Raw genomic sequence first — 25,562 nt, forward strand, 5'->3', positions numbered from 1 at the left:
CCTTGCCTGAATTAGTCTTCTAATACGGTCTATGTTTGTGCCTTCGGTACTGATTCAGCCCAACACCAAAGAAAAATCAGCTCTGAAAACTGCAGATATTCTTTCAGCTACAGCTAATACCAGTACATCAGAAGTCACAAATCCAAATGCCCAAAAAGACGAGGAAGGTAACATAAAGAGAGTGAATCAAACTGAGTATGAGGCAATAAGGAGTACTGGGGGTATGGCAAACTGGAAAGCAAATACCCCAATTAAAACAGGCACCTACTACTCAGCTGTAAACAATTGCTGCCATTCAGGAACATCAGATGTTCAATTTTTTTTTTTTTTTTTGTGGCACGCAAGCCTCTCACTGTTGTGACCTCTTCCGTTGCAGAGCACAGGCTCTGGATGCGTAGGCTCAGAGGCCATGGCTCATGGGCCCAGACGCTCCGCGGCATGTGGGATCTTCCCGGACCGGGGCACGAACCTGTGTCCCCTGCGTCAGCAGGTGGACTCTCAACCACTGCGCCACCAGGGAGGCCCAGATGTTCAAATTTTTGTAGAAAATCCAGAAACCTGGATTTTACATAAAATCTCTCTAGTTGCCATTTGCTGAGCACTTACTGTGCTAAGTATTTTAAATAGATTAACTCATCAGTTCTCACAGTTATAAGGTACTATTTCAATCCCTATTTTTACCAATAAGGAAACTAAAATTTAGAGAAGTTACACAACTTGACCTGCATCATAAAGTCAGTAAATGGTACAGTGAGAATATGACTACAAAGAGTCAGACTCCTGAGTTCATATTCTTACCCACTTTACCTCTGGTGATGGTTTTGCTAATTCTCTGACCTCCTGAAGTCTGAACTGTGCCTTTCTCTCTGGATCAGCAGCATCACTCTGTCCCTTCTTGCCAGCCTATACTGTCTCTCTCTACAATACCTCAGCGTCGCCAGATCCTAATTTGAGCCAACAAAGGAGATGGGAGGGGGTACTCACCAGTCAATAAGCCCCGCCATGTGCACAGGGCTCTGAGACATTTATGAACAAAAAGACAATATACATACACAACAGCAAAAGAAACATTAACCCACAAAACCGCAATGTGTTTTCTTACTATGATACACCCTCCTGTGGTGATATTAGATTTTTTTGAGTTAACAACTGCAACTTTGTATTTCCCTATCAATAAGAAGGCTTAAAGTGAGACAAGAAATATTAAAAAAAAACTTTTAGAAGATGGGAAGAAAAGTATATATTTTTTTTAAATAAATAAATTTATTTATTTATTTTTTTGGCTGCATTGGGTCTTCGTTGCTGCACACAGGCTTTCTCTAGTTGCAGTGAGCGGGGGCTACTCTTTGTTGCAGTGCACGGGCTTCTCACTGCAGTGGCTTCTCTTGTTGCTGAGCACGGGCTCTAGGCGCGCGGGCTTCAGTAGTTGTGGCTCGCAGGCTCGGTAGTTGTGGCACATGGGCTTAGTTGCTCCACGGCATGTGGGATCTTCCCGGACCAGGGCTTAGTTGCTCCACGGCACGTGGGATCTTCCCGGACCAGGGCTCGAACCCATGTCCCCTGCATTAGCAGGCGGATTCCTAACCACTGCGCCACCAGGGAAGCCCAGAAGCATATACTGACAGATGAAGCAATGAAGGAAGCTAATGCTCAAACTAAGTGCTGGAGAAGACCACAGCAGAGTAAGGAACTGATCTGCCAAACAGACTTCCAAAAGGCTTCCTAAAGGAAGTTAGGTGAAAAGGTAATAAGCAGGAGTGAAAAAGGGAAGGGAGGCAGGGACAAAATGGGGGAGGTGGATAATTGCTACTAACTGTTGTTACTGTCTCCTATGTAAAAGAACAACACAAAACAAAAAGAAAAATAAATCTCTAAAGAAATCAAAGGAAGTTCCAAAGAAGGGGGGGAGGGGGGAGTATTTGCTGGCATCACAGAATAAAACCTGTTCCCATCTGACATTTTAAAGAACTCTTTGCCTAAAAACTAATTCCCTGAGTGCATACCTGATGTGGAATGTGCCAATCAATAAGCCCCATCTGTGTAAACAAGATTCAAGAGATTGATAAAGAAAAAAACAGCAAAGCAAATAGAACAGCAAAGAAAACCCAAGCCATTTACGCAGAAATATCAACCTATCACTCCTTCACACATATGAACTGACGATCAAGAATCGCTAGATTTATGAAGAAAGGTAACAATATGAAAGAAAAATACCCACAAAAAAGGAAATTTTAAAAAATATGAAAACTTAAAAAAAAATCCTCAGACACTTTTGAGAAGGACAATAATATATACACAGAATAAGAAAATAATGCTATATTATATAGAATAATCAAAGACAAGGTGGGGAACAATCCTATTATGTGAAACAAAAATATAAAGAAACAAAAAATAAAGGAAAAGAGACAGAAAGAAGCAATCCAATACCTCCAACTTCCAAATAATAAGAGAAATTAATATGAAGGACAGAGGAAGTTAAGAAAAAGAAATTTTTCCTGAGTTATAGCAAAAACGGCCCAGAGGGCTAATCTAGAAACAAAACTAACCCTGGCATTCTACTGTAAGTCCTAAAAGTGTAAGCAAGGTTAATTGATTTTCAGCTTTTAGAATCAATCTTATCCCCCCAAAAAACAAGATAAATGTTATTGAAGAAAATATAAATGTTTCCAACCTTAACAGTGTTAAAATAACACTACAAATGACAGACACTCAGCTGTTAAGGAGGAGTAGAAGAGGTAGAGGGAAGGGCAGGGATATGAACATCTGCACCTTACTAAATTCAGATTAATGAGATAATGTAAAATTTGCTAAAACAACAACAAAAAAAAGGTGAGCAAAAGATAAAGTAAACATAATAACCATCCAAACGTTTAAACACAGAAGGGGAAGAGGTAGTATGTGAGCTAAAATCTCATCCCTCAGTAGACAAAAGATAATGCATCTGCAAACACAGACAATTTTACTTTTTCCTTTCCAATTTGGGTACCTTTCTTTTTCTTGCTGAATTGCACTAGCTAGGATTCCCCATATTATATTCAACAGAAGTGGTGAGAGTGGAAATCCTTGTATGTTCCTGATCTTAGAGGAAAAGCTTTCAACCTGTCACCATTAAGTAAGATGTTAGCTGTAGACTTGTCACATGTGGCCTTTTATTATGTCGAGATACATTCCTTCTATACCTAATTTGTTAAGAGTTCTATCATAAAGGGATGCTGAATTTTGTCAAATGCTTTTTACGCACCTATTAAGATGATCACACAATTTTTATCCTTCATTATATTAATGTCATGTATAACATTTATTGATTTGTGTATGTTGAATCATCCTTGCATCCCAGGGATGAATCCCACTTGATCATGGTGTATAATCTTTCAGATGTTCTGTTAAATTCACGTTGTTTATACCTTATTGAGAATTTCTGCATATATATTCATCAGGGATATTGGCCTGTAATATTCTCTTCTTGTAATGCCCTTATCTGGCTATGGTATCAGGATAATACTGGCCTCGAGAAGTAAGTCTGAAAGTGTTCCCTCCTCTTCAATTTTTTGGAAGAGTCTGAGTAAAACTGATGTTACTTCTTTAAATGTTTGGTAGAATTCACCACTAAAGCCATCTGGTCCTGGGCTTTTGTTAGAAGATTTTTGATTACTGTTTCAATCTCCTTAGCAATTACAGGTCTATTCAGATTTTGTTTCTTCCTGATTCAGTCTTGGTAGGTTGTATGTTTCTATGACTTTATCTGTTTCTTCCAGATTATCCAATTTGTTGGCATCTAATTACTCACAGTAGTCTCTTAGGATCCTTTGTATTTCTGTGGCATCAGGTGTAATATCTCCTCTTTTATTTCTGATTTTATTTGAGTCTTCTCTCTTTTTCCTTAGTCTAGCTAAGAGTTTGACAATTTTATCTTTTAAGAAAAAATCTGTTTCATTCATCTTTTCTATTGTTTTTCTAGGCTCTATTTCATTGATTTTTGCTCTGATCTTTGTTCTTTCCTTCCTTCCTTCTAACTTTTGACTTAGTTTGTTCTTCTTTTTCTTGTTCCTTGAGGTGTAAAGTTAGGTTTGTTTATTTGAGGCCTTTGTTTTTTTCTTAATGTAGGCATATATTGCTATAAATGTCCCTCTTGGAACTGCTTTTGCTTCATCCCGTAAGTTTTGGTACAATATGTTTCCAAAGACTCTACCAAAAAGCTATTAGATATAATACACAAATTCAGTAAAGGTTATAGGATACACAATCAACATACAAAACTCAGTCGCATTTCCATACGCTAACAATGAATTCTCTGAAAGAGAAATTATGAAAGCCATCCCATTTACAATCTTATGAAAAAGAATAAAATACTTAGGAATAAAGTTAATCAAAGAGTGAAAGACCTTTACATTCAAAACTGTAAGATATTAATGAAAGAAACTGAAAAAGGCACAACTACATCAAAAGATATCCCACGTTCTTGTATTCGACGACCTAATATTGTTAAAATGTCTATATTACCAGAAGTGATCAACAGATTCAATGAAATCCTTAAAACTCCAATGGCTTTTTTCCCACAGAAATAGAAAAAAATTCAGATAGAAACACAAAAGACCCCAAATAGCCAAAGCAATGATGAAAAAGGATGAATGGATAAAGACAATATGGTCTATTCAATGGAATATTATTCAGTCATAAAAAAAAGGAAGTCCTGCCACTGTAATAACATGGATGAACCTGGAAGGCATTATGCTAAGTGAAATAAGCCAGAGAAAGACAAGATACTGTATGGCATCACTTGTTTCTGGAATCATAAAAAAAAAAACAAAAAAGTCAAACTCATAGAAACAGGGAGTAGAAGGGTGGTTGCCAGGGGCTGGGAGAAATGGAAGATGCTGATCAAAGGATACAAACATTCAGTTATAAAAAATAAGTTCTGAGGATCTAATGTTTGGCCTGATGACTATAGTAAATAATACTGTATTGTATACTTTAAGTTTGCTAACAGAGTAGATCTTAACTGTTCTAACCATGGGGGGGAAAAAAGGTAACCATGTGACATAATGGATGTGTTAATTAACTTGATATTGATAATGATTTCACAATGCATACATACACCAAAACATCACAGTGTACACTTTTAATAGATACAATTTTATTTGCCTCAAAAAAGCTGGAAAAATAAAGTTAAAATTAGTTTTAAAAAAAGAATGCAAAACTTGACACAGAATCAAAGAGAACACTGTATGCACCTTATTTTAAGTTATGTTAGTAACCACCTGAAGCATTTAAAAGTGAAGTAATTAAAAGTGGTTTCAAACATGCTCAGTCTTAGAGACAGTTTAGATATGGAGTTTGGGAGAGAGGAAGGAATCTAGAACTAGACACGGGAGAGTTTACAATCTATATACTTAAATATTAAAGTTTGTGAAAACAATAAATTCCTTTTCACTTTAGAGTACTCTGAAAAATATCAAAATGACCCATCCTTTAAACATCAAATTTTCTTCTATCTAGGATCCTGATTAAATGGTCCTATTCAAAGTAGTGTTCTTTTCTTCTTTTATCATCTAATGACAGGCTTTTAATATTTCCTCAAGGAAAAAAAAAGTGGTTTCATCTACTGAAAAATTCAAAGACATGAGGCAAGAGACTATTTCTGTATTATTTTAATATTCTACCATATATAAGCATTAACTTAATAAAAAGATTAACTCTACTACGAACAGGTAACTTTCACCCTAAAATAAATAACTAAAAAATACTGTCAAAACTTGATAAGAATATTTCAAATAATTGAATAGTAAAGTATTAAGCACTTCCATGAACTATAGTTTTTGTTTTGATTTGATTTGCCCTACTTTTGCTTTGCATGATAACAGAGTCCACCAATACTAAAGACAGGTATAGAGTTCTTAACCTGAAATCCATGGACCTCCTAAGCATTTTCTTAAGAGAGAATCCATAGCTTTCAACAGATTGTATGACGCTAAAAAAGTTAAGAACCACTGAAAAGTAAACTGTTATTTTCTCACTGTATTACTTTATAAATATATTCTTAGAAACAATGTATCCTAAAATTAAATAACATCTGTACTTAATTTAAAAGCCAATCTTGTTATAGAAAAGTATATAGGGCAGTTTACAATACACACACACTACCAAAAGACTGAGAACAGTTTTAAGTAAAGAAATCAGGAGGGAAGTAAAATAATATTAGAAATAAAACTATGTAATACTAACAGGAAATGGATAACATGCAGTTCAGCACCCATACTTAATTTTTCCACTTTCTAGTAGAGAAGCAAAAACAGAAATATGAGTAGGTAAGATTCAGAGTGTCCATGAAAATTATACCAGTTGATAAAAAGCCCACAATTAATCTTAGTATTGTATTATATCTACAGATTCAGTCAATAGTAATAACTGAAAATTTCTCTCAGAAGCTTTAAATTCAAAAATTACAAGGAAGAGAATAGAAAAATACAGCTTGAAAACTTAAAAATTAGACAACCATAGAAATAAAAACTATTGAGAAAAGACAGTTTCATACAAATATGCCTGGCTTACAATTTCTTATAACACAAAGTAGTGATTTACAGGGCTTAAGGATATTTTAATTTTTATAAGAGATATTACCTCTTTAACTGAAACCTTAAACATTATACACAACCAAAAAGAATAAACATGTATTTAATGTGATTAAACTGACATGAATGCACACAAATGGTAACAAAATATTTTAAATTATGTTTGATTCTATCATAATTCTCAGCACACTGACTTACTTAAATATCTATATTAAAAAGACATAATTGATCAAAAGGATGAATTTTCAAATTATCCTCGAGAATAGATGAATAATCTATTCATCTATCCTATCTAAAGTAATCAATTACTTTGCTTTCATAAACAATTACAATTTTGATGGAGTATCATCCACTAATAAAGATAAAAATGAGCTGCTAAATACAGAAAACATTAGATATAATCTGATTATACATGAGTAGAAATGTAGGCCACAGGCATACTTCTAATTTGATGATCACTGATGAATCTTCAAAACAGAAAACAGAAAATCAGATTCTCTAATCTGCGTGGCCCAATAATTTAGGACATTACAGAGCCAACTGACCTCCTTGAAGTTGCAACTAGATAAATCAAAGTAGTCTGAGAACATATTAGTATGTATGTTCTACCTCCACCACAGCTAGCTAAAGCTTTCAAGTAAACATTAATGAGCAGTTCTAAATTTTTTAAAATAATTATTAGTACTCTACCTATCTTCCAAAATATTATTGCAATCAATATAGAATTGTTTCATGTACCTGTGATATTAAAAGTTTCTATAGGTATCTTTTCATGTTCAGCATGCTATTCAGTGTCCTTTGTAAATAGAAAATCACAAGGAATGAAAATTTTTTAATTAATTTTTTTCACAAGTTACTTGCCTCAGCATTGATTTCTCACTGCTTTGTTATCTTAAATTTAAAAATACATTTTTAATACACTAAATGAGCCATTCGGTGTTTCAAATGCCTTATGCAGTCTCTATAAAAATGACACTACATGTCTACAAGCTTCTCCAAAATTTAAATGAGTAAGGATATTTGTGATGTGATGGCTAGCCGTTACATCACATGCTTCTATCAGCAGCAAGTGTCCCAGTTACTGGTTTCTGGCATGAGCTCAACTCTGGTTGTCTAAGAAAAGGCTAAACACTTATTTTTAAAAGCTAAATCATTAACTGTAATGTCAAAAATGGAGATCAATTTTTCTAATTACATACTAGGGAAACTTATTTTGTCTCAGAAATGTTTAGTAACTATCATCTACAACACTTTACATTTTTGAAACCTGATTTCAGTGATGTCCCTTGTATATTCCTACTAAGAAAGCAGTGTTGTTCTCCAACACGTGGACTATGACCCATTATTGAGTCTGTAAACCAACTTAATGGGTCTTAAGCAACAGTTTTTTAAATAAAATAGTATCAAAAAAAGAAAGAAAATGGAGTGCATAAATGTAGTAAGAACAGTGTGTTTAGTGAGATTGTGTTTGGGTTCTTTATATGAATACATAAGTATCACTAGGTCACAATGTAAAATATATTTCTGTAAGTTGTGGTAAATGTATTTCAATGAGTTGTAGTCAAAAATATTTCTAAGTTTGAAAGCTACTGTATAATACATAATAGCAAAGGAATAGCAAAACATACCATATTATAATCAGTTATAACTAAGTCAATTTTATATAGGAAATTGTATTAAAAGCTAAACTTTCTTAACATATACAAATATTACTGAAAGTCTAATTAAGTAAATTTTCTAATTATCCAGGTCTGACTATTCTCTAGTAACTAGGATATGACTGTTTCATTGGTCCTCAAAATGTCTTTTTGTGCCTCCTCTTTTCAATTTCCAGGTGACTTTATACTCCCATTGGTAATGTCCATTATCATAGCTAATGAGTCTCAATATTTGGAAGAGAAGGGAATGTTTAATTTGAAAATGTCCAGCCCCTTAAGCACTTATTATAAATACGAGAGAAGAATAGATCACCCTCATCTCCTACGTGATGGAAATCAAAAATCAAGTAGACATCATACTAAATTTACATTACTGAAATATTCCCAATATCAATCTCTAAGAGTAGGTATCTCACTACCTCTAAGCACAAACTTGACTGCAAATCCCAATCACAGGAATGATATTAAATTTAAACTCCAAGCTTTCAAGGAAAATCATGTTCTATTTGGCGGCACTTACTTACATCCAACAAATATTTATTGAGTATTTACCCTGTACCAGGCACAGAAATGACCCAAGAAGCAATGAACTTCCCCAGAAAAGGTCTCACCAAGCCTCTTAATGACTCTCTACTTCCATGACTTACAACTTTCTGTTGTATATTTTTTACATCAGTTAAAAAAGGATATTCTTCTGTACCTCAGCAAAACCAAAAACAGTTGATTCACAGTAGTTAACGTTTTATAAAGGTTGAAAACACTGAACCATTGCTCCTACGAAAAATACAGGGTTAGGTTCCTACAATCCTCTGGTCATAACATTTTCATCAACTGATCAATACATATCCTTGTTTTATGTGTGATTCTGTTTAAAGACAACTTATTTAATATACAGCTGACCTTTGAACAACACAGGAGTGGGGCACCTACCCTTCACGCAGTTGAAAATTCACATATAACTCGTGGGTGACCCTCCATATACACAGTCCCTCCCTCACCCGATCCGTGGTTCCGCACCTGCAGATTCAACCAACTGGACATCGTATAGTACTGTAGTACTAATAATGAATATAATCCCAGTATATTAGTGGACCCACATGCTTCATATCCCTGTTGTTCAAGGGTCAGCTGCATATTGTTGAGTCATTAACACTGAACTCACAGCCAACAGCACTGTAACTCATGCCTGAACTAAGCTCATCTAATGTATTTTCTCCATAGGGCATATCACAGCCTTTTTGGGTTTAGGAACACTAGGCAGCAGTGCAGCACTACATTTGGGGGCCAATTTAAACAGTAAAATCACCGCAAAAGCACTAAATAGGCCTTAAAAGCAAAACAAGACAGCAGAACACCTAGTTTGACTTCAGCTGGGAACATGCCCCTCCAGTGACTCAAAGTTTTTGCCACTCTACCCAAGCTCATGAATGGCAAAGCACAAGGGATACTGATTCAGGGGTTACAAATAAATTTTAGCAAGTAGACAAATGTGCAAATATAGAATCTGGGAATAATACCAATCAACGCTAATCGATGAAGGGAAATTTTTTCTTTAAATGTATTCCAGTCTAATAAAGTAAGAAATGACAGAATTCAAATCTCATCATTATGCAACTCCTAAGGAATTAATGGAACTAGGCAAGGATCATCAATTGCCACTAACATCACAAAAAGAAAAAACAACCTTTGATCTTCCTGATGGAAGAAAAAAATTGAAACTGAATCTGATCAAATCTCTACATCTCACAACCAATTTACAGGGAAGACAGGGGACAATGCTTTTACTCTTTAATTTTAAGATAGCCCATTTTTTAATCTGATGTCCTCAAGGACAGGGATCATAATTTATTTGACTCTGTCTCCCCATTATCTGTTATAATACATAGCACACAGCAGACACTGGTTAAAACTTTGTTGAAGAAACAAGTAAATGAATGAATGAACAAATGAACTCTCTTAAAAATTTAAGAATGTTAATTTATATGATCATCTCTTTTCCAAATAAAGGAGGAAAGAAAAAGGTATGGGCGGGCAGGCAGCAATTTATAGGTCTGAGAGATACTACAAGCAAGTGGAATAACACCTCACAAATCAAAGGTCATTTATACTGTAATTTCAACTTTCCAAGAGCTATGAATCAGAAGAAATAAATTCACTAAAGGAGGTCACAAAATGCATATTCTGTTCATTAAATAAGAGCCCCTAAACTCCATTTTAATTTTAATATAATTCTAACAAGTTTACACTGGAAATCAAAAGAGAAAATATGAGGTGAACAGTAAAAACATGAGAGAACAGGCAGAAAACAACCTTATAGACTTCAATAAATTCATAGACATCTATGCATAATAGCATACTTTATAACTGATGTTCAGAATGAGAGCCCTGCATCAGCAAGATCTGGTATGTTTAGAAAACACTGAGAAAACAGTACTACCCTGTAAAGTTTACCATTTAAAAAAATTTAAATAAGAAAATATTTAAGTATAAATTCAAGGTCCTAATGTATCTAACAGGTTGTTCCCTAATAATGCCAGATAAATGAGAAAATACTTCAGGAACCTCAGTAGCTGTTTCATGCATGGTTCTCATAACAAAGTTATATCCTTTCTTCTTAACTACAATGCTTATTTCCTAATTTATAAAAATACATAATTACAAACAACAGTCTAGTATACGCAAAGGCCACAGACTTAAAACAGTCATTCAAGGGTATTAGCATTTGGAAATTTCAGTTATGAAGCTAATATTGTCAACTCTCAACATAGAAAGGACTGAATAGTATGATTGACAGTAAACCATGAATAAGCAAGTTGACTTCTACAAAACTGGAATGAAACACACAACAGGTGACAAAAATAAGCTGAAAGTCCAACCACTTCTCCACAGGAAGGATTTCCTTCTGCCCAGTCCAAATGACAAGAATCCAAAGTAAGTGCTGTAAACCTGAAGACAGATAACACAGAATTGATCCAAAGGCACCTGAATCCCCAATATGAACCAGGGTTAGTTAGGCCTAGTTTTTCTTACAAAGCTCAGGGCTGCATGATCAGCAAGAAAGAACAGTTCCAAAGCATATGGAAGACTGCGTTCACTGAAAAGTGAGGCTCCCCTAAATTACATCTCTGTCTGACAGATCTACAGCTATAAAAATATCATGTTCAGAACTAATATTATTGTCAAGATAGTCTGCTGTGCAATCAAACCAACGAATTACTAAAAAGTAATTCAATAGAGCCAATTTAAATTTTACAAACTGCTTATTACTAGAACTCTCCCACATTACTGGTGGGAATGCAAAATGGTACAGCTGCTTTAGAAAACAGTTTGACAGTTTGTTATAAAGTTAAACACACACTTGCCATATGATCTAACAATTCCCCTAAAAACTTCCCCAAGAGAAATGAAAACTCAGATTCACACACAAAACAAAAACTGCACCCAAAGGTTTGTGGCAGCTTTATTCATTATCACAAAAACTAGAAACAAATACTTCAACTGGTGAATGGATAAACATGCTGAAGTACATCCATATAATGGAATACTGCTCAGCAAAAAAAAAAAGTACTGATACACACTACAACATGGATTAATCTCAAATGCATTCTGCACAGTGGAAGAAGACAGATTCAAAAGGCTACATACCACATGATTCCTATAATTTATATTATATTCATGATTCATTATTCCTATAAGTTATATGATATCTGGCAAAATTATAAGATAGAGTAGTGGTTGTTAGGGGCCAGAGTGGGAAAAGGGGTTGGCTACAAAGGAGCAGCATGAGGGAATATTTTAAGGTGATGAAATTGTTTTCTAATTTGATTGTGAGGGGGAATGAATTTTGCTGCGTTAGAAACAGAAAAAAGAAAAACTTTAATATAAAAAATATCTTACAATACAATCACAATTAACTGAAATGCTCAAAAAAATAGAATATTTCCTCTAACTAAATTCATAGCCCATGAATGCATTTCATTTCAGAAATCTTTCTAGAATGTGTTTCTCTACTTTTAAGCCTGAGTAAATAAGTCACAGGCTTGTGTTTATTCTTTTATTTAAATTAGGCCCAATTTATGTGTTTGAAATTTGTCTCATACAGCTGTGATGATGCAAACTAAATTGGTTTGGGATGAGCATGGTGCCTCAGGAGGCATTTAATCAAGGTTCTTCCATGTTAAAATTCTCCCTAATAAAGATGAAATGATTAATCTATTCATTCAACAAATTAGTAATCATTAGAGGTCTATTATGTACCAAACACAGGAAATACAAATAAGACCACTGTAATCCCGGCCATCACATAGCTTAAACAAACAATAATACAAGGTATAATTTGTCCTACAAGAGAATTATAGTGCTTTCAGAGCACATAGCAAGTGCACATAACCTAACCACATAAGGTCTAAATTTCCCATTAGGATCTATACCTTAAAGTGCCTGGAATCTTAGTAAACACAAAAATACATGTACCACAGTGCTCACGACCCCATTACCCTTCAGTATTTAAGGATGGAAAGAAAGCAAAAACCACATACACAGAACACTATCACTGCACAAGCAGTACAATAATCACTCCCCTACAAAAGGTCCTCTTTAGAGAAATACCAGAATATGCAGATTTACTTCTGTCACCTTTCCAGCAAACATTTTTCTGATACAGAATACCATAAGTATGAACTTCTCTGGCTGAGGAATATTATTTTAAAGGGGGTGGGGGCAGGGAAGTAATAAAGAAAAGAAAAAGAGAAAAAGAAACAGACAGGATGGGGAAAAAAAAGAAGCCTGAGTAGGTATAAAGGTTTTTGCAGTGAACTCTTAAAAACAAATTAAGGAAGTTTAAGGAAACTAAAATAGAGGCACTGCAACCACACCTCTTCTTTGTTATGAAAAAGGAAGCCAAGATATGTAAAAAGAGGGCTGCCTGCAGGTGTTGTGGCATGAAGTTACCATGTACAGAGGTAAAATTACATAACCCCAAGGACTAAAGAGAGTGTGATGAATACTCAGCTATGCCAAAGTTACCCTAAACATTTTCCATCTCAAGAATCCTAATTACACAATGCTTCTGGGACCACAGTGGGCCCCACAAGACCCAGTATCAAAAAACCAGAAAAACTTTCAACTGCTAAAGAAATAAACACAGATTAAAATAAAGTGCCTCTTGGTATATACATATTTACAAGAGTAAAAAGCAAAAGAAATTTACCAGGATCTTACTCAAACTCCATCTCAGAGGACTAAGATGCTGAGTAGTTTCTATCAAGAAATAAATGGCAGAAGCAAATTAATGCAGTTCCACAGTTCCTTTTCCAAAGCTCCTGCAGTTAAACATTTTGCAATTCAGAATTTCAGGGCTTTTTTTTTTTTTTTTTTTTTGCAGTATGCGGGCCTCTCACTGTTGTGGCCTCTCCCATTGCGGAACACAGGCTCCGGATGCGCAGGCTCAGCGGCCATGGCTCACGGGCCCAGCCGCTCCGCGGCACGTGGGATTTTCCCGGACCGGGGCACGAACCCTTGTCCCCTGCATCAGCAGGCGGACTCTCAACCACTGCGCCAGCAGGGAAGCCCTTTCAGGGCATTTCTGACAGGTGATACAGTGTGTAAACACCATATACTTTTTAACACCCATAGAGAAAGCTGTAATGGCACAGAGAAGTCTGGGACAGCACACTATGATTAAACATTTACTATTTCTGCAGTGAAACCTACAAATACATGAAATAAAGACAAACAGTTCACAACAGGTTTTGTGAAGAAAACCAATTTGTGCCAAACATACAAAAAAAGAATTTTGGTTTTCAGAGCATTTTAGATGTCAGAATTGTTGATGAGGAATTGTGGTCCTATAGAACAGTACCCATTACTCTATTACTAATTATATGTGCAAAATGTAACTGGTAACCTCTTTATCATGTGCTTTTATTGTAGTAGTTTGATGAACTCAAAATAATTCTAAAAGTCTCCCAATGGTTCACACATAATATGCCCTCTACACTCTATCCACCCTTAAATTTCTCTAACACAAATTCTCCTATCAGGGCAGTTTACAGAAATCTAACCCTTGAAATTTATAGAAGAAATGCAAATCCAATTTTGCCACCATGCAAAAAATGTTCATTGAATGGAATTTAATGCATTGAACTCATAAAATGGCTTGCTCTTATGTTGTCACAAGAAAAATGTAAGAGTGTTCCTGACCTAGGAAGCAGCAGCAAATAAGTTACCATGGACCCTAATTTGCCATAAATGATAAGACACAATAATCATAAAACCCTATTATCATAGTGCATTTATATGTATATATTTACTGATTACATACAATATAAACAATATACTACATGCACAATATACTATAACTTAATTACTAAACTATTTCTACCGAGGGGAAAAACAGAGACAGTACCTCATCAACAACGGTATAAAAGAGAGTAAAGGGCTTCCCTGGTGGCGCAGTGGTTGAGAGTCCGCCTGCCAAAGCAGGGGACACGGGTTCGTGCCCCGGTCCGGGAAGATCCCACATGCCATGGAGCGGCTGGGCCCGTGAGCCATGGCCGCTGAGCCTGCGCGTCCGGAGCCTGTGCTCCACAACGGGAGAGGCCACAACAGTGAGAGGCCCGCATACCACAAAAAAAAAATAAATAAATAAAGAGAGTAAAGCGGTAGAAGTACAGTTATACTAAACAACCATTAAGGCCCCTTCCATCCTTACGTTCCATGAAAAATACAACTCAATGATATTGCAAATATGATAAATATAACTAATAAAATATGATAACTAAAACCAATCAAATTTTGATGAGCAACATTCTTATACTAACTTTAAAGATAGGATTGCTTTCATCACTTAGGTTTCTTAAGATTTCTAGGGGCATCTGAATTGGTACCTTAATTTATTCTAGATAAATTTCCCTTTAACAAATTTTCCAAACTTCTAGTTTTGGTGCTACACTATTCAAAAGCTGCTAATGAACAAGGAATAAATAGTGTCTTCACTAAGCATTCTGAGTATGAAACCCTGAAGAGAAGTCATTTCATTAACCTGGTCCTCTTGCATATATTTTCTATGCATTTCTATCTCATCTTCACACCTCCATCTCTGATTAAAAAGAGAATTTGAAAGTAAAAGGAAGACGTTTTTTCAAAAAAAGCTAAGAGATGTGTATAAAAAGAAGGAGAAATCAGTCATTTTCAACCCTGAAGCGCACTGGAATCACCTGTAGAAATCCTAAAATAGATCAATGCCTTGGCCCCATCCCCAGATTCAAGAATCCCAATATCTGTAATTTTTTCAAGCTCCCCAGAAAATGTTAATGTGAAGTCAGGGCTGAGAACCACTGGTCCAAGCTGCCTTCTCCACAAATCCTTTTTTCTCATCTACTAGTAAGTTAGCACTCCCAGCCCTACAGCAAGGATTGAAAGCACTGTCATTAAAATTGCCCAATTTTGTTCTCTCGTTTACTCTGTCACAGAAAAAATTTTACTAATTTTCAGTTGGAAGATTTTTTTTAAAGTGGGTATGGTAAAATTTATTTTAACTTATTTGAAATTCTCATTCCCAGTGCTCAGAATTTTATTTTTCAATCAGCCTTCAAAAAACAACCTTCGTTAGTAGAGTATTTAGAGTAACAATATACAATAAACACACAATACACATTCCAGTTATCAACTTCCAACAGACTATCAGAAAATACTCAAGAGAATGCGTTTAAAGAGCTGATTACATTTTGATTTAACTACAAACATTTTCAGAATCCCAAATATATAAAGAAATATTAGCCATAATATGCCGACACTCATATGATAGAAAAAGAGCTCAGTAAATAATCTACCACTTTTTAAAATAAAAACTGGCATTACAAGATTCCACATCTTTAAGATTTACACTTCTTTTGGGGGGTGGGGGGGTGGCGGTGTTCATGTTGTTTTCAGATCCTTGGAACAAAAGGAGAAAATAAAATAATGTTTTACAAAAATATGCATCTACAAATACCAGTTTCTTTTTCAAATGTCATCAACAACTGATACCTACTAGTTTCACCTCCAAAACAATACTAGGTTATTTTTGCACACCAAATTAGGATTTTATGAAAAGGCCTTATAGCCATGTGTACATACACCGTTAGACTAGTGGAAGAGTCTTATGGGAATTTTCTCTCCCTATAACATTACCTACTGTATTTGCCTGCCATTTGAAAGTATTCATTGCTAGAATATATAATAAGTATTTCACAGAAATAGAAAATAAACATAACACAGACTGGATGTAAGGGAAAAAAAAATTTTCACTTCCCTTTTTACTACAGGAAACTCTGACTATAACTTTGACTCCAATATATCATACTCTGATACCTTGCCAAGTATACCACTTGAAGTCAAAACCAAACAAGTTAAAAAAATAGATAACAAATTAATAATTAGAAAAATTCAGAAGTCCACTTTCATAAAATATACTTGTATCAAATGGTATCATACGGCCAATTACAACTTAAATTTTTTTTTTTTTTTTTTTTTTTTTTTTTGCGGTACTTGGGCCTCTCACTGCTGTGGCCTCTCCCGTTGCGGAGCACAGGCTCCGGACGCGCAGGCTCAGCGGCCATGGCTCACGGGCCCAGCCGCTCCGCGGCATGTGGGATCTTCCCGGACCGGGGCACGAACCCGTGTCCCCTGCATCGGCAGGCGGACTCTCAACCACTGCAACACCAGGGAAGCCCCTCAACTTAAAATTTTAAGATATATAATTTGTAATAAGTCCAATTTTTAAAATAAATACTATTACAAAGTATCAGCGCATTCAAGGCACACTCTATTTAAGGTAATATACAATGAAAGCGGAATTATATGTTAAATTCTAGGTTGGTAGAAAACATTCCACCCCAGAATTTTATTTTCTTCCCTCAAAAAAAAAAAAAAAGTAATATTTTTTCCCAATGGTAAAAATAATGCATAATCATAGCTGAACATCCAAACACTACAGAGAAGTATAAAAAGTATAAAAATAAAAATCATTCCAAATCTATAAATATCTGTCATTAACGTAAATATCCTTCCAGGGGATGGATGGATTTACTCTGTATATTTATAACAACACTGCAACAATTAGAATTACAACAATTAATTCTGTATATTAATTATGTATTTATACATACATGTATCTCCATATATGTCCCCATACACATACACACACAATTTTCTTTTACATATACTGAAAACAAAGAAATCTTTAAGATAACAACTTTCTTGAAAATAAAAATATATGAATTGTTCCAAGCACTCATTCTGCTTCTGCATTTTCGTTTCAGCAGTCCAGGGGGGGTGTGTGTGTGTGTCTGTGTGTGTGTATGCATGCTGTTTTTGTCGACTGCTTGAGAGAAGATTAAAAGATTTGTCTGTTTGCTTGTTTTACTTAAACACGTACACACACAGACACACACACACACCAACTCTGGCTACAAATTTCCAAACCCTGAGAACCCAGATATCTGTATTAAAGGTACTTGGCTGACTGCTTTACATAACTAGCCCATGGTCCTGAGCAAAACTGCAAAGTAGACAAAACTTTTCATGGCCTCCCACTTTTTGGTCAGAAAGAGCACTACACTATCAATGAGGATAGGAGAGTTCTACCAACCAGGTGTGTGACTTAAGCATTTCACTCAACCTTCCCACAATTCATTTCAATTCTAAAAGTCTGTGATTCTCCCCAGCCCCCACAATTTTTATTTATTTTTTATTTTTTTGCTGTATTTAAGATATGTAACACCTTTCCCTCCTACCTCAATCAGATTCCTTGATTCAAAATAAACCATTTCTCTGACTGATAAATTCCAATTTCCTCAAGGCATCTATTCTCCTCCAGGTATGACAAAGAAATATGATGAGATCAAAGATGTGGACAAGTTTTGTCCAAGAAGGAGGGTAGCAACACAGAAAAAATTTAAATAAGTTTTCAAGTACAAATGTTTAATTTAAAGTTAAAATAGCTTTATGAGTTCCATGAAAAAAAGTATAATCTTTAACTGATTTTACTGACTCAAAGTTAGTCAATAAGAAAACTAGCAGTGTTTTCAGTTCCTAAAATATTCATACCTGAGCATATTTAAGATAGTCACATAGAAGCAGCCTTCTAATCTTTCATCCGTTACATTTGTACAACACTTTAAAGTTCAAAGTGCATTTAGATGCATTATTTATTTTCTTCCTTAAAACAAGCAGATGTGTAGATGTGGTGGTTACTATTGATTGCCTCTCTAACATCCGTTTCCCCTATATTCCTCCTTCCCACAATTTTTAAAAATATCCTCCCTCCACCATGTAACTCAGGGAAATGTGACCCCATCGCCAGTTGCAAGGGTATATATCCTGATTGGTAGAAACTCACTATGATAACCCTGTCCCCCTTGTCATAACTGGTTTGGAAGTGTACGTGACCTAATTCTGGTCAATAAAACATGAAGGGGAAAATATGTTGGTAGGCTTGCGCAAAAGATGTCCTGGCCAGTGCACCAGGATCTTGCTACCAGTCTGAGGATGAATCCAACACACATGGGAAAGCAGAGCCAAGTAAATTTCACAGAGGCTAACCAAAGCTCTGAAAAACTAACCCTGCCTTCATAGTTCAGCATTCCATTTCAGCTACTGCATTTCAGGTGTTGTAATGTGGTGACACCAAGATAAAGAGTATACCCCATCTACCTTTCCTTCTCCAACTTCGACCTCCTTTTTCAACACCTATAAGCTTTCCTTTGCCTTTGGGCTGAGCTAGACGAGAAAGGCAAGTAGTTACTGTAAGCTGTTAGACCAGCACCCTTTGCACCAAGCTCAACTGCTCCTGGGTATGGCATTTCCTCTTCCAAAGGACAATTTCCTCTACCAATTCACTCCTGCAGTCCCTACTCAGGTTGAGGAGATGGTGGAATTACAAGAAGGCTCTCTCCAACCCTGATGCTGTAATAAAAGCTGAAAGGTAACATACGAAATCAGACGAGGGATCCTATCAGGAAACATGTGGGAACCATGTGACCTAATAATTAAACAATTCCCCCTAACATATGAATGACTGTATGTTCAGGAATACCAGTATTTCTCTTTTTTAAAAGAGGATGCTGTTAAACAAATCTCTATGAGAGATTATAAACTAGGTGTTACTTTAGAAGTAGATACCCCTTTAATATACTATTATTAACCAACAGTTCATAACTTAGTTTAAAAGGGGAATCATAAAAGAATCTACCTTAAGCATTTTAATGCAACTAAAACACCAAAATATACAATCACAAGACAGTCTTTTTTTTTTTTTTTTTTTGCGGTACGCGGGCCTCTCACTGTTGTGGCCTCTCCCGTTGCGGTGCACAGGCTCCGGACGCGCAGGCCCAGCGGCCACGGCCCACGGGCCCAGCCGCTCCGCGGCACGTGGGATCCTCCCGGAACGGGGCACGAACCCACGTCCCCCGCATCGGCAGGCGGACCCTCAACCACTACACCACCAGGGAAGCCCACAAGACAGTCTTTTAATGCAGGGCCAAGGTCTTTCCTTCAAGCATGAGTCCATGGATTATAGTTCTACTTTATCTTTCTTGCAAAAACCACACCCATAGTACATCACCTGTGATTTCCAGTTTCTTAAACATGGAAAGACATCTCACAAACACTTATAAGCAATTTTATTGCAGCATCTTATTGCAAAATCTACAACTTTTAGGGTTTTTTCCCTAGTCATTTAATTTCACCTACACCGATTTTAACTGGAAGTGACTTCAGCTACTCACCTGTTTCCAAAGCAGCCACTGGCTCTCATACAAACACCTTTTCGCCTTCATAGTTCACTGAATAACATCTCATTAAACTATGTAATTACAACAAGTACAACTGCCATTAACAATTTGCTGGGTACACAGACAAATGATTCTTGGTAGGTATACACAGTATACAATAACCGGTGGGAATAAAAGTTCAAGAACAAACTAGAGGGTAGTCTACTGCCATTTAATGTAGCATGGACATCAAGTAGTAAATGAATGAAGAGTATAACTTAATCTTTTGAGTGGGTTAAAGAGAGGTGAGCTCAGAGATTCTCCTGTAATAGGCTATCCCCAAAAGTCTTTGCTCATTCTACGCACCAATCAACACTCTGACAACTCATATATATCAGCAACTCCTAAATTTAAGAGAATATCTGCATAGTGCCTGCTATGTGCCAGGCATCACATCATGGCACTTTATATGAATTTCCTCAATCGGGATGAAGAATATAATGGCAGAGAAACCCTCTCCCCGCCCCCTTGTTTTTCCAACGTAGCTATCAGCTAAGGAAAGTAGTTCAACACAAAATCAACTAAATATATGTAATAAATTTGAATACAGTTAAAATCTGCATTACCTCACTGAAGAAGAAAGCATTAGAAATTTGTGTTTAAGAAAAAGAGTATATACATCATGAGATTTTACTAATTACAGTAAACGCTATAAAAAATGTGGACATGATATAGTCATGTGGACATTGGTTTTAGCTATAGATTTTCATTTAATTACATTATAACTATGTGATATATCATTAGTAAAGAAAATGATCAAAATGTGTGTCTTATCTACCAAATACACAAGTACTTCAAGTTCACTGTTAAGAATTCTTCCTCAGAACTAGGATGATTGGCAGGGAGTAGAAGGAGAGAACATAATATAAGAGAGTTTAAGAACAAATCACTATGCACCTTCCATAGGTCCCATTATAGAAGGAAACCCAAACATTTATAGTTCCTAAATCTCAGCTTTGAGAAGGGAGTTAGAAAAAACATGGCTAACAGGAGTCTCCTCTGTGTCTCTAAAACTTACCTATCCCCGATTATCTGTCCCATTCCATGTTTTCTGACTAGTTCAGAGGCTCTCCAAAGTCACTTCACATTAATAGACAATACACACTTGATTTCCACACATTAACAACCTCATGTATGGTTCTTTCCTACAGATCAGCACAAAAATGATACTGAGGTAGCTTATGTTACTAGAACCGTATCTTCTGCTCCTAGAGAGTCACTACTAGTAGAGAACTACAGATATCCCAAAACCGCCATTTCCAAAGAAATTATATCTTAAAGAACAAACACCCAAACACATACTAACAACATCAATCAATACCACTAAGTGCCAACTGCATGAGAAAAGACAAAAAGGAAGAATATGGAAGATTAGAGAAGACATCATTGGTCTAAGACTGTGAAGTCAGGAAAAAAAAAGAAAAAGATTTAAATATGCACTCTGCTACTTCCAAGATATATCTTAAACAGGTTGCTTAAATTCTAGAAAACTCTGCCTCCTACTGTCAAAGGCAAGGCTTACACCACCTAACTCACAGAGTCATCTTAACAGTTATCATTTATGGTCCTCAGACCAAGTGGGCACTTAATAAATTGTAATAGGTATTGTTATTATCGGGAGGTTCAAGATACAAATTCAGTTATAATGTAAATCCTTATTGAACACTAAGAGGGGAATAGTCAGTAAAAAACTATCGAACAATCTCCCCTGTTACATGACTAGATGATTAAACAATGGCGTCATAAGGGTGATATTTTTCTAAGCACTCCTTTGATAATGATTAAGTTTGGGATTAAATTTTTTTAGAGTCGTCAATATTTAAGATGACTAAAAACCCTGTATATATTTATCCATAACTGTGGAAGTCTCTCATGTTGTCATCTTACTGGTATAGTCAATTCTCTTCCTATGTAGATTCTTCACATTTCACTTTATCCATAGCAAATCTCACCTTAAAGTGTATTAACAATAATATAACTATCCAATGACCTGTATTTTGTTATTTATTGTTTCAGATTCCCACTATTTAGTTTGATACATCCTTTTGGAAAGCCCTTTGAAACTAAACAACTACTTGTTCCATTCTGAAAAAATCTGAACCAATAAACCACACCAGAACGATGGTCTATTCCCAGCATGAAGGGGATTACAGAGGGCACCCAGAGAAGAAAAGGAAAAGATTCCCATTTCTTCCCAAGTCATATGTTTAAAATCTAGATTTATTTCATATAAAACCAATTACCAGGTTACCACACACTCATATCCAAAGGCAAGCAAAGAAATATGACAAAACCATGCAGGAACTGTTTTCGATTACATACTCTTCTGCTTTCCTCCATTAGCATGAATGATAACAAACTGACTATTCTAATTTGTTTCCTTTAAACTTACTAGCCTTATTTGCCTACCTACTTGCTATCAGCATAGAATCTATACACTTGGACCTTCATACCTTAAACTGACTCACTTTTAAATACAAGGCATTCTAGATGTCCATGGACTGACTGATCCCCACCTAATTTTACAGCTTCTATTCCCACAGAGACCTCCTGGCACAGCAGCCTTAGGTCCAGCTCAACAGGCCCCATGATAGCAAACCAGCAAGCCGGTTCTCAACTGCTCCCTTCACCTACAAAACTACCCACACCACCCCACACACACACTGACCCATTTTGACCATTAAAATATTTTAAGCCCCAAATGGAGTATTACCAGCTCTAACCTCGTTTATAATTCCCCAGTCAAAATTGGTATCACACTCACACACACACACACACACACACACACACACACACACGCATGCTTCCATACATTTCTAATAAACCCCACAGGAGTCCTGTGTTGCAATTATTTCTGTGTATGTCTGCTTCTCCCTTAAAGGTCTTAGTCCTGGGTCTTAGTCCTCCTCATGTTTCTATCACTCTTCCACCCTCACCACATAGTAAAAGTCCCCTACACAAAGTAAAGGTTCAGGTTGAACTAAACTATTCCTTTGTTCTAATCCTAGTTCTTTTATTTGAAGGAATAAGTGACTTCTGTGTGCTGAAGATTTTGTTAATAGTTAATGCTTGCAAATCTAACAATGAAAATGTCAATAATTATACAATGCATTAGTTTTTAAGTTGATGAATGGCAGAAGAGGTCAGTGAGCACAATAAACCATCAGAAAAGATAATCATTTTCCAAGATTCCCCCAAAAGTCTCATACATATCAACATCAAAATTAAACTTTCTGTCCCCCCGTTCTAATAAGAACTACTTACTCCTTATACCTGAGGCTTATTCAGAAATGCAAGCACCCTGAATGCAAAAGTGTCTATACACTCTGCTACAAATCTATACCAAAGCCACGCAATTTATCTTATTACACCTTTCTTCCAATTCCCATAAATATGATTTTCATCTTTTGTGCAACTATAAAGGCTAATGTATATAAAATAAGAAAATAATTGATCTTAACTCAGAATACAGTTGGACCAAAGTTTGGGAATAATTACAAAATACACTAAACACAACTCTCCACTCCTCTCTGCCAAAAAAGTTATTAAGAATGTCACAAACCAGATCTGATTTTTGGTGGGAAATGTTTTCTTAAACTGGCCTCACATCTTATAACTTCTGTGATATTTTTCTTTCACAATCTGCTTATTTACAGGGAAAGCAAATATTCTTCAAAAATATATACATGGTTTTACTAATTAATATTTTTAATTTTAAAAAGTATTCTAACTCAGATATAGTTTAACCTCTTTTACTATCTGTGGGCAAATGTCATTCCTATACAAGAAGTAATTGCAAACGTAAAAGAAATAAGTACTAACTTCTTTCCTTAACTTATTAAAAATCAGTAGGTTTTTAATTCTCCAATTAAAGTCGATGTTCTAAAACCAAAGGTTAAAAAAGGGTCACTTGCTGACCAGCCTTGGTACTCATTACAACAGAGTTAAAACTAATTCGCACAGAGTAGCAACAGTAGCCATCTCCCACACACACTCCCACCCATTAACTTTTCCTCCTTCCCTGGGAGAACTGGAATGATCGTAACACAGGCCTAACTACCCTCACCCCAGGAGCAAACACACATCTCCATCACCACCCCGCAGAAAAGAAACGCGGGGGCTGTGGACCAAGAGAGCCGACGCTCCTGTGGGTCACTTCCCCTTTGCAAGTGGGAGAAACAAACAAAGCAGCACCCTAACAGTAACCATCAGAGTAATTTTGAGCCCCCGACTAATGCCTTGGATAAGTTCTGAGCTAAGTCAAAAGCTCTATCGAATAGGTAAATCCCTACCCCCCCTTAAAACAAATACCCCATCGGGAAGTTTCTCCCAGAAATGAATGCTGACCCCTGACACCTCCTCCAGCCGACAGACGGCTCCCTCCCTCCTGCCTAAAATCCCCACTCCGAAGGGCCTGCCTAAAATCCCCGCTCCAAAGGGAATTGTCTGGACACAATCGCGGGGCGCTGGGGGCTGCACTCCCGACCTCTCAACCCTCCCCCCAAAAGCCTCTGCCTTTTCCCAGCTCGCCCACCTCCCCGCCGTCCCCACTCGCTCCGCACCACTCGGGCAACTTCTGCGGCCAGCCCGGCCAGCCACCCGCGGCCCCCTCCCTGCCCAGCGAGCCCAAGGCGCCCTCGCCCCCCGGCCACGACTGCGGCCGCCTCCAGCCCGCGCCTCCGCGCCGCCTGCCCGGGTCCTCGCCCACCCCTCCCCGGGGCCCCCGCCGGCGGCACCGCCCCCGCCGCACCCCACCCCACCCAGCCCGGGACCCCAGTCCGCCCAGCCCCACCCGGGGAGGAAGGCGCCGCGGCCGCGCCGAGGCAGCCGCCGGGCCGGGGCCTCCCGGCCAGGCGCCAACGCGAACGGGGCTTTACCTCAAAGGCGCGGCCGCCAAGTGGCGGGTCGGTCCCGGGCGCGGGCGGCGCCCCCCGGTCCGTCAGTCAGCGGCGGCTGGGGCAGCGGCGGCGGCACATCGCACCCGCCGGCGGCCGGAGGAGGAAAGCGAGGCACGCAGGGAGGGAGCGAGCGAGGTAGGGGGGAAGGAACAAGCGAGGGAGATAACGCAGCTCGGACTCGGTCGCCGCACTACTGCCGATGCGTCCTACCGCCGCCTCTGGCCGGAGAGTCGCCGCCCGGGCCGCGGCTGTCGCCACCAATGCAGCTGGGAATGAATGCACAGCGGCGCCTCGCTTATCCGGAGGTCAAACATCCTTCTGCCTCGGGCATCCGGATCGGCGCCGGACCCGGAAGTGAACGCTTGGAAAAAAAATTAAAAAGGAAAGCGTCTTTCTAGCGGCGGCGGCCACTCGAGCTGCCCGCATCAGCGAAAAGAGCCGAGTAGAGCCGAAGGTTACACCGACTTGCTCGGATTGGTTGGCTCGCCGACCGGAAGAGAGGCAGCACGCTCATTGGCTGGCAAGGCTTATAAAAGCGAAGTCACGCCTTTCTCCCCACCTCCGCACCGGCGGTGAGCGTAGCGAGCGTCGAGTAATTGTGGATGCGAGATGTCTCCCTGGGTG

General features: G+C 37.5%; 1 protein-coding gene across 8 annotated transcripts in view; it reads right to left on the reverse strand.

The window, feature by feature from the left end:
* Positions 1–25,218, reverse strand: part of CSNK1G3 (casein kinase 1 gamma 3) — a 130,623-nt gene extending 105,405 nt beyond the window's left edge. For all 8 annotated transcript variants that reach the window (XM_082837211.1, XM_082837210.1, XM_082837218.1 and 5 more), the window contains exon 1: positions 24,918–25,218. The gene's annotated coding sequence lies outside the window, so the exon portion shown is untranslated. The remainder of the gene's footprint in view (positions 1–24,917) is intronic.
* Between the last annotated feature and the right edge of the window lie 344 nt (positions 25,219–25,562).

This window comes from Leucopleurus acutus (genome assembly GCF_964270905.1).
Source record: "Leucopleurus acutus genome assembly, chromosome: 3".
Taxonomy (NCBI): Eukaryota; Metazoa; Chordata; class Mammalia; order Artiodactyla; family Delphinidae; genus Leucopleurus; species Leucopleurus acutus.